Raw genomic sequence first — 15,076 nt, forward strand, 5'->3', positions numbered from 1 at the left:
TTCTTACTGGGTGTCAGGGGAGGGGGACAGATACACACAGCACAAGTATGTAATTTGCTATTTCAAATGCATTTTCTCTTACTGATCTATTTCTCTCCCTCTCTCCAACAGAGAAGGTTATTTAGCACAGATATTAGGGCTGTGCTCAGAAAAGCTGAGAGTTGTTCGGAGACAATTCTCAGAGGGGTTGAACAATCAATCCCTCTTCCCAGGGAATTCTAGCTCTGTGAGGGGAATAAGGGTCTATAGGGGTCTCCTAACAACTCAGCACCCTTATCAAGCCACAGTCCCCAGGGTTCTTTAGGGGAAGCCATGACTGTTTGAAGTGATGTGATGCCACCTTAAAAGGAGAGCTGGCTTCTGGCCAATTGGCAGACCGACTCTGTGTTATGAAGATGTCTGCAAACGAGACATGAAGGTTGGCAACATCAACCCCAGCCGGTGGGAATCTCTTGCAGATAACCACAGTGCCTGGAGACAGACAGTCAAATCAGGAGCACAGGGAGAAGAAACGTCCTGGTGCATCTGTAGCAGAGCAACTGGATGTCTTCATCTGCCCCAACAACAACAAAGCATGTCTCTCCCGCATTGGTCTCTACAGCCACAATAGGTGCTGCAACCTGCCAATAGTCTGGCCTCACCCCCAAAGGCGCACTCCTCCACTGTCTCCCAAGAAAGACAGATGCCAACCAGATGGGGCCCCAACATTAAACTGAAATCAGCAATGTGCCTACACTCTCTTTTAGAACCCAGTTTTTAATCCAGATTGCTGATGGTTTATGTAAAAACAATCAGCCAACAGCAGAACGGGATAGTAAGAATTCACACATAAGGAAAGGACTTGCACAATCCCACAACACACTCCTGAGCCCTAGCTTCAGTTGCAAGTCTCAGATGGTTTAAATAGGGCATACACCTGGAATTTCCCAGACATATCCGGTATACTGCCGGTAGCAGTGTCAGGGCAGAAATCGGCAAAATGTCCCGGATTTTCACTGTTTCAAATATGGTAACCCCAGCAAGCAAAATCAACATTTTATAAACTGTAGATAGAATAACTATAATGCCAGCTATTATGTAGTTACCATGAAATAGCTTTTAACAATACAAATGCTTGTTTTGGTCTCTTTACTTTGTTTTAATTTTAGAGTTTTTCCTCAATACTTCCTGAGAAGCGTTGTAAATAAGCACTAGTGTGTTTTTGGAGAAACTAACTAAAGTGATACGGGATTTCTGGCAACCATGGTTGACAGTATTCATTAGGTACTTATAAGCACTTTAAATGTTTCATGCAGAGGAGCAATAAACCTTTATCTTTTTAAGCTGGACATTTTTAAGGAGTGCTTTGGAAGCCAATAAAGATTCCTCAATTAGAAAACTAACTTAAAAGCTATAAACATAATCAACCATGCCGAGCATATCTGGCAATTCTGTATAAACACAGAAATGTGACATAATTCGGTATGTGAATTGAAACAATTCAACAACCTGAGAACCCCCATATTGCATGTTTCTAGCCCTTGCAGCTGCAGTAATTCATTTGAATCTGTGTGATTCCTAGTGGAATTCCAGGTTATGTCTAGCAAGTTACACTGCCATGTGCCAAGCAATTCAGAATGCAAAACAAACAACTATATGCAAGTCTAATTTATGCAAGGATGGGGAGGCAGAATTGCCTCGTGCCTGTTATTTAACCCTCCCCACCTATTTTAACCTCACTGGAGGGTTCCTGAAGCTGAGGAAGATCCTGAAGCTGAGGCTACAATACTTTGGCCACCTCATGAGAAGAGAAGACTCCCTGGAAAAGACCCTGATGTTGGGAAAGATTGAGGGCAGATGGAGAAGGGGACGACAGAGGACGAGATGGTTGGACGGTGTTCTCGAAGCTACCAGCATGAGTTTGACCAAACTGCGGGAGGCAGTGAAAGACAGGAGTGCCTGGCGTGCTCTGGTCCATGGGGTCACGAAGAGTCGGACATGACTAAACAACTAAACAACAAACAACCTATTTTAACAGAATTGAGCTTATGATTCCTATGGATGAGTCAATGAAAGTGATGTAACCCATTGCACATCCATCAGACAAAGTGGTCCATAAATATTTTAAAAAGCTTACTTCAAGCTGACAATAGTTTATCTGGCAAAAAATAGAGTGCCCCCCCCCCAATGCACTCGCTCCAATTGTTGAGAGAGTTTCAGGCTCCCTAGAGAAAATTTGAAGAATCCTTTCCGTCATCCCAAATTTCTTCACCAATGAATAGACTGGATCATTTTCAACACAACTGTGGATCTAGTTTTAAGCACTGTTAAAGGAATCAATGAGCTTGGCTGCTATTCCTTCCAGTCCTACTCTTAAGCCCACTGCTTCATTCATTCAGTATGAACTAACAGTATAAAGATAAAAGTAAAGGACCCCTGGGCAGTTAAGTTCAGTCAAAGGCAACTATGGAGTGCGGTGCTCATCTCTTCAGGTTGAGGGACCCAGTGTTTGTCCACAGACAGCTTTCTGGATCATGTGGCCATCATGACTAAACCACTTCTGGCGCAATGGAACATCATGACGTAAGCCAGAACGCATGGAAACACCGTTTACCTTCCCGCTACGTATTCATCTACTTGCACTGGTTTCGGACTGCTAGGTTGGCAGGAGCTGGGACAGAGCAACGGGAGTTCACTCCGTCGTAGGGATTCGAACCGCTGACCTTCTGATCGGCAAGCCCAAGAGGCTCAGTGGTTTAGACCACAGCGCCACCCTTGTGTCTCTTTTTACTAACAGTATGGGCTCCAATCAGCATTCTGAGATGAAGTTTCTCAGATGATTTCTTTTCCGGCTCCCCTGAAAAGCTGGAGAAGATTTGGCTACCCATGATAAGAGTAGAAAATGTAGGCCATTAACACGTTAAGTAGGTCCTGCTCCATCACTATGAAGCTACACTCTTATCTAAGGGCTTTTTGAGGTATGTTGGGTTCTCAGGTGGCCAACCTATGACACATCTGAACAGAAGCAGGAAGGGCCAGAGGCTTGGGCTATGGGATAAAGCCAAATCTACACCCCTGCCTCCTCCAGTGCTGCCTGTGCCACAGATTAGTAAGTTAGAAGAAAATCTACCAAGAGTCTTTGGGGACCCGGGGAAGGACTGCCCATGTACTGCACTTTGCACTATTTGCCAAAAGGGCCGGCCACCAATGTTTTAAGTAAGGATGTCCAAACAGTCTAATACCATCCTGTAACATTTTTGTTGGCACTCAGTTATAGGTTTGTTCCTCCTGTTCTATGGGTATTTTTTTTTAAGAACGCATGAGAATTTCTTATTTAAATTGTATAGATTATATGCATCCCCCAATACATATTTTTCAATGTGAATTATATTTTTGTACTTACTTTTTGCACACCAAAACTACACTGCAAAACCTAGAAAAGAGCACAATCCAATTGAGAACTGTGTACCAATCTGCAAGCATTTTCAGGACCATCGAATTAGGTCAATCAGCTGAAAAAAAGAGGGGATGAACAAATCCTTCCTCCATTCCTAGTCCTGTGTGTGCATAATAAATTCACACAGGCTGCTGCTACTAACATGCATTTTCACCTTGAATGTAAGCCTGAATGGAAATGCCCTCAACTACACACCTCTGGCAAGAACAGCCATTTCCCACATCCGCACTTAAGCTACCAGCACTATCCCTCAACCTCTGGGCCAAGGAAGTTAACTCTTCACAGGCTGATCAAGCAGCAGCAGCAGCGAGCCACGGAAATGAGGTTAAATTGAAGTGGGGAGTGTTTGCATTCAACCTGTTGGCAGAGCTGGGATTTGCTTGGCACCCACTGCATTTTCAGAAGGAGACATGTTGCTTAGAAAAATGGGAGAGCAAAATTAAATACAATGGAAATGAAAAATATTTTGATGCCTCATCATAGTTTTATGCTTTCATCCTCTGCTTTTTGCAGAGAAACACGGTGGGCATTATTAGGCTTGTGACAGACTCCTGAAAGAGGGTAACACCACAGGAATTGTGGTACCTGGATTAAAGAGATTTGTATATTTATCCGTGTGGTTTAGAGAACACTGTCTAGATGATTATGCAAATAGGACACCCACACTGAGAGCGTAGGTAGGAGCTATATAATGGGAGAAAGGCTTGCTGTTCTCCATCAGCGACAGCAGCATCCCTGACTACTTCTGAAGAATTCTACTTCAATAGCTCTTAAATCCCTTGGGAGTTCTTCAATGCATTCCCATATAAGAGTTGGCAGCAATGAATAGGTATTTACACGTAAAATGTGAGTTAAATTCAACCCAGAGTGAATGATTAAAAATTGCAGTACATTTTGAAATAGCTTCAGATCAGAACACAGTTGTCCAGGACTTTATAACTTCTGCATGAAAAATGTAAAGCCTGCAATCCAGGCAATCAAATTCTGCACCAAGGAAAGGGGGATTCTGCACCCTGCCATTAAAAACAAACACTATTAAAACAAATTTAATTAAAAAATAATTAGTAAACCCATCAGCAGTAATTGGCAGATAAAACTATACTGAGAGAAAGAGAGTTTAAAACACTTTCCCTGCATTCCAAACATCAACTCACAGCACTGCCGGTGAATATAGCCAACTTGCGCAAATCCTGGCTTAATAAGCCTTTGGTCCAAGCATGGCCTTAATATTCACCTCAGTCATACGGGCATTTTAACAACTATGTTTTTACCTGACAACTATAGGCAGCCTTTGGCAACCTGGTGCTCTCCAGACATTTTAGTCTGCGACTTCCCTCAGTCCATGCTGATCTTTATTCAGCTCTATTTTTAGCATATTCTGATCGAGATAATGGCCAATTTGTTAGGAGAATTGTAAAATGGTGTTGTTTGTACACTGAATTGTACGAACAACATTAAATAAAATTAACATGGTGCTCTTCAAACATTTCTGGACTCCAGCTCCCCTCATTCCTGACAGCTGACCACAGTGGCTGATGGGAGTTGGACTCCAACAAGATCTGAAGCAGGGTTTCTAGCTGTTTTTAGACTACAACTCCCATTATCCCTGACCCGACCACTGGTCCTGGTAGCTAGGGATAATGGGATGTGTAGGCCCAACAGCAGCTGGAGACCCAAGTTTGGGAAACCCTGATCGGGAGGGTACCATATTGCCTACCACTGAAATAAATGGGATTGTGTGTCTGAACCAAGCCACTTAATTCAGGGGTAGCCAACATGGTACCCTATCCACATTTTAATGCAATTCATATTAAGTTTTTCCTGCTTAGTCATAACACCACTGACCCATTTTTGGATATAACTGGGAACTCTGGCTTAAAAACAAATCAGGATCATCGCAACTGGCATGCATGGGAAAGGAAAAGCATGCAGCCACAACGCTCACTTCTGGCTTCATAACTCATGGTTTATGAAGCAGGGGATATACATCCAAACCAGTCAAATAAAGGGCTAATGTGCCATGCACCTCTGACAACTTAAATTCTACACACCTCTGACAACTTAAAATCTATGCAGACTTGATTGAAAGGAAGGAAATGTCAAGGTGTCTCAACTGTCTTCCTCCACACAGCCGTCAGTTACAAACATTTCATCTCCTAAATCTTTAAAGGACATCAAAAGGCTCTGATGTCTTAATCCAATAATACACAAAGGACAAGGCATCTCCCCCCACCCACTTCCCTATAACTGAATTACAAGACAAGTGAAGGTCAATTTCTCTGAACCAACACAAAGAAACAGACACACACACACACACCTTTCTGCAGGCAGATATTTATTTGCTGGAGATGATGCTTAAAAGTGCTTACACCATGGCAGACCTCTGCAGTTTTATGACAATATATTTTCTCCTTAAAAATTATTACTCTTTCCCCTATTTTAGCAAGCAGGACACTTAAAAGCCCGACAGAGCAATAAATCAGCTTTCTATGCTTGAAGGTCACACATGTATAAAACGCACAAAGCAACAGTTTTAGGCATATTTTTCTTTCAAAGCACAGCATTTGAGCATAGCACTCTGCTTATTTAGTTCAAAAGAAAAAGCATCAAAAGCAGCCCATGCAGCATATTTGCATCAGAGAAAGGAGACCAGCATGTAAAATAATGCAAAAATACAAATACAAATTTATAGGGCTGGTCCAAAATACAGCAGGGTCCTCTTAGTAGTTCCAGTGCCTTCAGAAACTCAGGACCAGCCAGAGAGGTTTCTGTAGCACTTTCATTACACAATTTTTATTGTAAGCCGAAGTTGCAGCTCTTTACCCATTGACATTTGAGATACGTATTTTTTTTGGACCAGACCTACTCTTGTGATTCCAATTTGTTTTAAACTGTTTTTTTTATGTTTTATTTTAGATTGTTGTGACCCACCTTGGGGTGAAAGGCGAGTAATCATCATCATCATCAAGTGATGCTGAAACATACATTTTTAACAGAGAAGACGACAGAGTGCTATTCACAAACCACTGATATAATGCTGAAAACATTGTATTTCTTCTAAAGCAGAGATGGGGAACCTATTGCCCCCCCCCAGGTGTTTTTGAACTACAACTCCCATTATCCTGTTAGCATAGCCAATGGCATCAGGGACAATGGGATTTGTAGATGGGGGGAAAACTGGAGGGCAATGGCTTGTCCATTCCTGTTCTACAGGACTCACAACTGATGAGAAACCATGTAATACTGATTTACTGACTCATCAACTATGTTGAGCTTTTGAGAGCCTATGAATCAATCCTCTTCAGGAGGGAAAAAAAGAAAAGCACCAGACTCATGGGATGACTTTACTGAATTTGATTACATTAATTTGTTCAAAGATTTGGCACTCATTAACAATTGTGTGCGAGTCAGATAACAAAAGAGAAGCCAAACCCTTTTGAACAAATAAGAACTAAGAAAGGATTAATGAAGCCTTAGATTAGACTGAACACATTTGTTCTGAGTATGCCCAAAATGATAATGTCTTCATTTGCTCCTTGTCTTGGCACTTTTCACTCTAACATTCAGCCCTCGTTACACTGTTTTGTCTGTTCAACTTATGGTTTCTCTTCTATGAAATTTCAGTTTGAGCGTTTTCCTACAACATGCCACCGGCTCTACAAGCACAGACAAGCATAATCTTTTGCACCCACATCATGACAGCTACAGCTTCTCATAGTGCTGATAGGCTCTGCATGAGACAAAGCACATGCTTTGACTGCACAATGTCTCAGGTTTAACCCATGGCATCTCCAGTCAACATGGAATCAGGTAGAAGATGATGGGAAAGACCCCTGCCTGAGCCCTTGGAAAAGCTTCTCCATGTTAAGAGTAGAGAATTCTGGGCTAGGTGGACAAATAGTCTGAAGTCGTATCAGGCAGCTTCCTGGGTTCCTAAGGAAAGTACATAGGTCTACTTGCCCGAACATTTAAAGTTATGGCTTACTGGTATTGCATATTATTGCATTCTGGGAATGCCCAGCTAGCTTTTATCCTGACAGTGGTTCCAGAAATAGGTCTAACTCACAATCATGGTCCAGAACACAAGATGAAGTGATGCTCTTCTAGGCCTCTTATGAGATCAACTTATTTTTAATGGAGAGCCAATGCAAGAACAGTCAAGTGTTGTCTCTCACTCCAACCAACCTCTCAAGCTGTTGTGAGGAACAATATACTATAATGCACACTACCGAGGTTCCTTAGAAGAAAAAGCGGCACTCAAATATGGTAAGTTTGAATCCCCCCCAAATGAGTTTGCACATTAAATTTTTGTTTAGCAAAACCTATGGTTGATTGGAGGGACACGGGTGGCGCTGTGGGTAAAAGCCTCAGCGCCTAGGGCTTGCCGATTGAAAGGTCGGCGGTTCGAATCCCTGCGGCGGGGTGCGCTCCCATTATTCGGTCCCAGCGCCTGCCAACCTAGCAGTTCGAAAGCACCCCCGGGTGCAAGTAGATAAATAGGGACCGCTTACTAACGGGAAGGTAAACGGCGTTCCGTGTGCGGCTCTGGCTCGCCAGAGCAGCGATGTCACGCTGGCCACGTGACCCGGAAGTGTCTGCGGACAGCGCTGGCCCCCGGCCTCTTGAGTGAGATGGGCGCACAACCCTAGAGTCTGTCAAGACTGGCCCGTACGGGCAGGGGTACCTTTACCTTTACCTTTATGGTTGATTGGGAAGGAAAACAAAAAGCAAACTCCGTGGTTCATTGCTTTGTGCTTGGAATGTTCACTGTTATATCCCCTCAGAACAAAACCCCAAAGTTCCATCTTGCTTCAATGACACTGCTACTCAATAACAGCATTTAATTGGAAGCCAGGCTCACCAAGGTCAAGTCGGAGCCCTGAACCGCTGTCAGGCCTTGCAACCATATCCCCCAACACTACCCAGGCCTATTTCTCTATCTCACAAGCAGCAAGTGATTCTTTGACCCCTCCATCCAATTCACTCTCATTTCCATCAAAACTGCAGGAGAATATATTGGACTGATGATCCCACTGAGCTAAAGGATGTGCTGTGTAAGCTTGGGGTTACCGAATTCAGCTTATCACTCTACACAGGGAGAACAGAATGTTCTTAATATAAAGAATCCTGCACGCAACTTTGTTTTAAAGAGTCTTCATAATCCTAAAACTGCTGAACACTACAAAAATATACCATCAGTAGCAACAATAAAGGCATAAAACGTTTACAAATCTGATCAGTGTCACTTTTATGAAGAGAAAAACTTTTGACTGATGAGCCTGTCTTATGAACTGGGATTTTTATGCCCAGTTAAGGAAGGGGATGGAAGGGGAAAATAATCATCCTTGGCAGTAGGTACTGAAAACAATTCAAGCCCTAAGCTACCTGACTTTTTCCAATTTCAAACACTGGCAGAAAGCATTTTCTAAATCTAAAAGTGATGTGCCCCCATTGCGGGTTGCAATGGAGCCCGGCATTTCTGTGGTGCACATACATATATGAGGAACCTGACGTATATCAGAGATGCAGTTTGAAGCAGTTGTGTGTCTGCAGCTGGGTTTCAGCAACAAGCAAAATAACATCTTCTCTCAAAAGGAGAACTGGAGTTGGCGTGGAGGATAATAGTACCTTATGAAGAACTAATCATGCCAAAGCAGCGTTTGTAATCTTAATTCATTACTTTCCAATCCTATACAAGCCGCTTGAGTTTAATGGAAGTGCATACAGGATTGACAGCTTGGATAAACCACGTTTCCAAGCCCTATATTTTTTTAGCTCTGGTGTAATCTCCAAAAATGAAAGTTGTACCTCAGTGCCAAAAATTCCTTATCCCCTGTTATGATCAGCAGATGCAGAAAAATGCAAAGGTCAAAGCAAATATATACAAATTGCATAATTTAAAGGGATAGCAGAAATCTGCTTTTCTTGGCATACAGTTTGAACTGCCTTGGTGTGGAATTTTTATATTTTTATTCCTGTTAGCACAGCCTTGATTCCGCATAGATGGGACTGCAACAATCTAGCTGAAGTGAAGAGCTGTCAATAGCTGTGTTCACATGTCACAGTAAACCAATGATGTAACATCTGTATGAGCAACAAACCACAATCCTGGCTTAGAATTATGTTCAAATTGAAGACGATGGATTTCTTTTGTTCCAAACCACCATTTGAAGCAAAAGGTTGTTCTTGGTTTATCAATCATGGCTCATTCCACTGGTGAAAAACCACCATGATCTCCTGTTTGGATTTAATGCTAAGCCAGGAGTCCTAGTTTGTTGCTTCTGCTCAGGCAGAGGAAGCAGCAAACTGTTCACCAACAGAACAAGTACATTACTAAGTGACTTTAAAATAGCACTACACTGGATACAATCCTATTTCAGCACAATGCATTTTAATCTAAGTTTTAATTTAGAACTACCTTCATGAGGAAGTCTAATATTAGTTAAAGGATCCATTCTATCTCAAGCTTCCTGTTTCTCAAATTTCAGTATTATGCAGGAAGACAAAACTCCTCAGTTATGGATGCATCATAGCGTACTCATTTTTAAAACCTGTCCCACTGATAAACAGGATAATCTAACACAAACTATACTCCAGACACATCTATCTATTCACCTCTAGTTTAAAATACGAAGCTACCATGCAAAGTTATTAATAAAAATGCACACGATAGTGAAGCTTTTATATAGTGTCTAAATATAGATAGCCAAATGCAAATATAGCAGGTGTCTAAACTATGTTTTTTCACCCTATAATCTGCCAGTGAGAAATGTTGGGACAGAAATTCCTTTAGATATCGTACAGTGAAAGCACTGTTTTTTTTAGTTATAAAACACCTAGTATACTAAAAGGAATGCTTCACTTTTGAGTATGCATCTATCTGTTAGCAGAATTCTTTACATGTGAATCTCTTAATAGTAAACCCTCCAGTGTGAGCTGCAGTTTAGCTTATGGCAAGAGTTGAATGCCTCTTCAAACAGGCTTCTGGGGTGGGGTGATGTTATGAGGGCCAGTCACTAATGGGGTCTTGCGTGCTGTATTATTAGAACTGTGGCCAATGCACTTCTATTTGATATATTGAAAGGTTTCATACGGTAATGGTTTTATCAACCCCATCTATTGTGTGTTTTAAATTGCAAGCTGTGCTGGTTAATGAAGAGCAAGCTACAAACAGAAGGAAATTTAGTTCCGGAGTAACAACATGAGAAGCGCCATGGCGAGTTCGGCCAAACTCTGTGCTAATATAAAACTCATCGTCTATAAAGCATAAACTGAGCCACTATGTGAATACCGCTGCCCATCAGGCAATGGCTTTTTCCACCTGCCTCCACCCACCCTGCAACCTTAGGAGCCTTTCCCAAACTATGATTTTAGGAACATCAGAAGAAGCTGGGAAGAGAGGAGTTCAGGGACATTTTTAAAAATAGTAATTTTACAAGTTATACCAGTATGTCTTTGCTTCTCAAGTTGTATTGTGTTATTTTTCTGCCATGTGACTTGCTATTTTTATTGATTATAGTTTAGAAATTATTTATTGCAGTTGTTAAGAGTGAATTTCTGTTTAGTTATCATTTGCTTATTTTTAATTTTATTGTGTACTATTATATTCTAATGGATTGCTGAATATTACTTTATTTTATGTACCGCAAGTTGTTTTTTTAAAAGTTATGTTACCATTATGACATTTTTGGTTTGGATCATATTGATCTTTCTTGTTTTTTTCAGCTTGTAAACCACCTTGTGTGTAGTAAAAAGGTAGTATATAAATTAAACGTGGAATGAAATAAATGCTACTGATTTGGCCGTGACGACCCTGTGCCTGTGGAAAAGTCTTGTTTCTATGTTGCCCGAACTTTAGATGGAGCTAATCACCAAACAAGGATTGACAAGAGTTAGAGAAGGAATACGTTATCAACTCTAAGCTACCAACATGCCGTCCAACATTAGAGTTCGGAAGAGAAAAAATACAACTATTTGAGGAAAGGGAGAGACGATACTGACTTTTTCAGAAGACAAATGACGCCAGCACAAAGGCCTGTAACACAGCAGACATACCGGTCATTGTAAACCAGAGCATGTTTTCATTGATCAATAAGCAATAAATCACTCGGCTTCTTGCAGTTGCGCACTATAAATCATTTCCAGAAAGGATAATAGATGTTTCCTCTGTACAACTGGCAAAACCATTAACATTCTTCAGAGCATGTTATGAAGCAGCCAAGGTATCTTAGAATGTGCAGAAAGTCCTTACCATTTGACCTTTGCCATGGCACCGCTTGCATACCAGAAGCAAATATCAAATGTTTGTGATGAAAGGGTTCCAGTTATACAGGAGGTTAACCGAAAAAAGGAAAACTTTTAAGTGGGAAAGAGTGTCAAAGAAAGCGCAGTTTTGCATACAAAAGGTTTAGAGAGCAAACAAAATGCTGAAAGCCTAAGGTTCTTAATGCCACCCTATTTTTCCAAAACCTACTGAACACCACTAGGTCACAGATAGAGCTAAGCATGAAATAATGTGAAAACCTCAGGTTACAGGACTCAAAAGTCCATAGCTCTCTAGCTTGGAAACATTCTCCATCCCCCAGTTCCAGATGTGTGGAGAATGGATAGGATTACTTAGGGCAAACATGAGTCATATTTTTAAAAAAGAAGTTTAAATAGCATCTGTGGGGGTAGGACCTGGATCCTGGTGATAGGGGTTTTTAACACTTTACTTCCACTGTGGTCCAAAATCCAGCTCACACACCACCACCCCATGCCTACTATTTGCATTAGTAGAAATGCTTCCACTGGTACCAATGGAAGATTTCCTACCAATGCAAATAGCAGCCATTGGAAGCCCAATATCAACAGCCCCATCCCCACCTACTCTTTACTCTTCCTAAAACTTGTGCAATTGCCAACTATGTAAAATATGCCACATACAGTTTGGTGATTAGCCCTCAGTGGTGGGGGAGAGTGAGGGGTGCCCTTTGTACACGGACTGAAGCTGAGCCCGACAACAGCTTCAAAGACTGCATTAAGCAATTTTAAGACTCTTCACAGCTGATGTGCACAACCATATGGGCTAAATGAGTAATGTGTCTTCTCTCAAAACATTATGTTCTACACTTATGCTATGAACTGGAGGTGCACAGTATATATGCAGCCTTGTCAATACACCTCCAAATGAGTGACAGCAGCCAAATCTGCACCAGATTGCACCCAATGTGCATAATATGCACCAAATCTGAGCTCCTTCGAATGGCAGAGTGAATCACTGTGGTAGGCTATCATTTCCACGGCGGTAGGAGCAATGCCAGTATGAGATTTCTCCCCATGCTTGAAAGAGAATGCCCTTTTCTGCCACCATGATTTATTGAAATTTATGCAAAAGCACAACGTCGATCAGGACAGATACACCCTAAATGGGGAATACTTGAAATACACATATCAAGGAACAAATACACTTTGGGGGAAACCCCTAGCAAACTCTCTTGACTCTTTCCAGCATGGTTGACAATGCAAAATATTCATGAAACTGTGGTGATGGGAAGGGCTCCCCACTTCAGCCTCCAAGTATATTATACTTTAGAGCAGATTTATCCTCAGCGATCTCATTTATATAGACAGGGAATTCAGTTAAAGGATGGCATACTGAAAGGTCACTCAATCTGTGGCAGAGAAAACAGCCGCCTTAGATCCACATCCCAGACCAGCAATACTGGAATGGTGCCTCCACTTCGACGGAGATGAAGATGCAATAAAAGAACAACAAGCACATCTTGTATAATGGTTTAAGGTTTGCAAATAATTAGGAATGAAGTCAGCCGTTATTACCTTCTTTCTCCCAGCCAAGACAGAGTTTGTCATCCTGAAGGGATGTTAAGGGGCAAATTTAGCTACATTTTGAAAAAGCCATTCGATTAAGCCTAACTGCCTCAAACTCAGTAAACATAAAGAGGCATCATTTATGTTTCTCTCTACACAAGGAGGCTCTCTGAGAACTGCAATACAACTATTCACAGTGAACACTCAATTTCCATGACAATCTTGGGTAAATATGCACTGAGTGACATTTTAACCTCCTGCGTTTTTTCAGACATCTCCCAACTGACAAATAAACGAAACTTGAAAAAAGAGACCCAATTAGCTTAAGGATGTTTTAAGAAGATTAAAAATGTAAGGGACAATGCTTCAAGTAATAAAATCTAAACTATAGCATACGTAAGCTCGAAGATGGGGAGGGAACACCGTATGAGCAAACCCTTCAGGATAAAAAGGGCAGCATAATTTATTTAAATCTGCTACAGTACGTGACTAATTACATGCACTGGTGCAATGGTATTTAAGCCTCTGCTATTGAATTACTGCAACTGCTTTTGATTACTGTAATTGGAAATTCTAAGCACAACTCTCACACAGGAACAGCCATCACCTGCAGAGATCCATGCAAATATTTTGCTTTATCCTTTCAGATACTACGCTATACTGCACGACAAGGCTGCATCTTAAATAAGCAATGTGGTGCTTGCAACAATTGTTCACAGTAAGCTGAGCTGACTTTTGTCTTTAAAGGTTTCCAACTGTATGGTCATAGCTGTCAACCTTCCCTTTTTTTGCAGGAAATCCCCTTATTCCAGCGCCATTTCCCGCTGCTATCCCGGATTGTTAGATATCCCTTAGACTGTCCCCAGGACTGGTGAGGCTGCTGATCCCTTATTTTCGAGGCTGCCGATCCCTTATTTTCAAATCTGAAAGTTGACAGCTATGTGTATGGTGCAGGAATGGGGGGGGGGGGGAGACAGTGCCAGGTGAAAACTATGAGAAGGAACCACAGTTCAATGGTAGAATGCATGGAGAGTAGTATCTGAGGACCAATCCTTGGCATTTATAGTTAATGAGATAAGGCACCAAGTTATGGCGAAGATCTCAGTCTGAGATCCCAGTCAATGAAGGCAATTCTCAGCTCAATGGACTGGGCAGCTACCTATATGCCTCTGCAATGTGGCAAATGGCTTTTGGAGGCAAGGTGACTTTTTTAAAAAGAAAAAGTAATAAGAAATGTGATAAACTGTTAGTGACAGGGGTTGGAGATGGTGTCTTAACACTGGAATAAACATTTTGCCAATACGACACACTACACATGCACACATACTTTGGCTGGGAATTACATTGCTCCTTCAGCAGTATTACAGCCTATAATGGCAGTACTAAATCTCAAGTACGTAACTGCTGGTTAGATACCAACAGGGCATGATCCTTGCCCATGTATGGCGGTATCCTCATTAAGATGGCTTTCATCAGCCCCAACCAGCAAGATAAGGAATAATGGGTCTCCCAATCAAAAACATATGGGGGGCACCAGGATGGGGGAGGACTGACATACAGAATAAATACTGCCATTTTCCTGCTTACTCCACCAACTGCTCCCAGCATACACACATGGTGCCAGGCTGTTAGGAGGAATGAGTAACCTGGGCATGTATTATCTCCCATCTTCCAACTCTGCCTTCTCCTTCCACATAATCAAGGAGTATAGGAGGGGTTCTCATATTGAAAGTGGTAAGGTGACAGTAGTGATCAGCAAGCAGAGCCATGCAGTAATTAAGAGATGGCCATGTACACAAAGATTTTCAGCTTTTTTCTTTTGCCAAGTGC

The 15,076-nt window shown here is 41.7% G+C and overlaps 1 protein-coding gene across 3 annotated transcripts in view; it reads right to left on the reverse strand.

Moving 5' to 3' along the window:
* The window catches only part of STK4 (serine/threonine kinase 4), a 61,669-nt gene that overhangs the window by 15,028 nt on the left and 31,565 nt on the right, over positions 1–15,076 (reverse strand). The window lies entirely within an intron of this gene.

The sequence above is a fragment of the Podarcis muralis genome, chromosome 5, assembly GCF_964188315.1.
Source record: "Podarcis muralis chromosome 5, rPodMur119.hap1.1, whole genome shotgun sequence".
NCBI classification, from domain to species: domain Eukaryota; kingdom Metazoa; phylum Chordata; class Lepidosauria; order Squamata; family Lacertidae; genus Podarcis; species Podarcis muralis.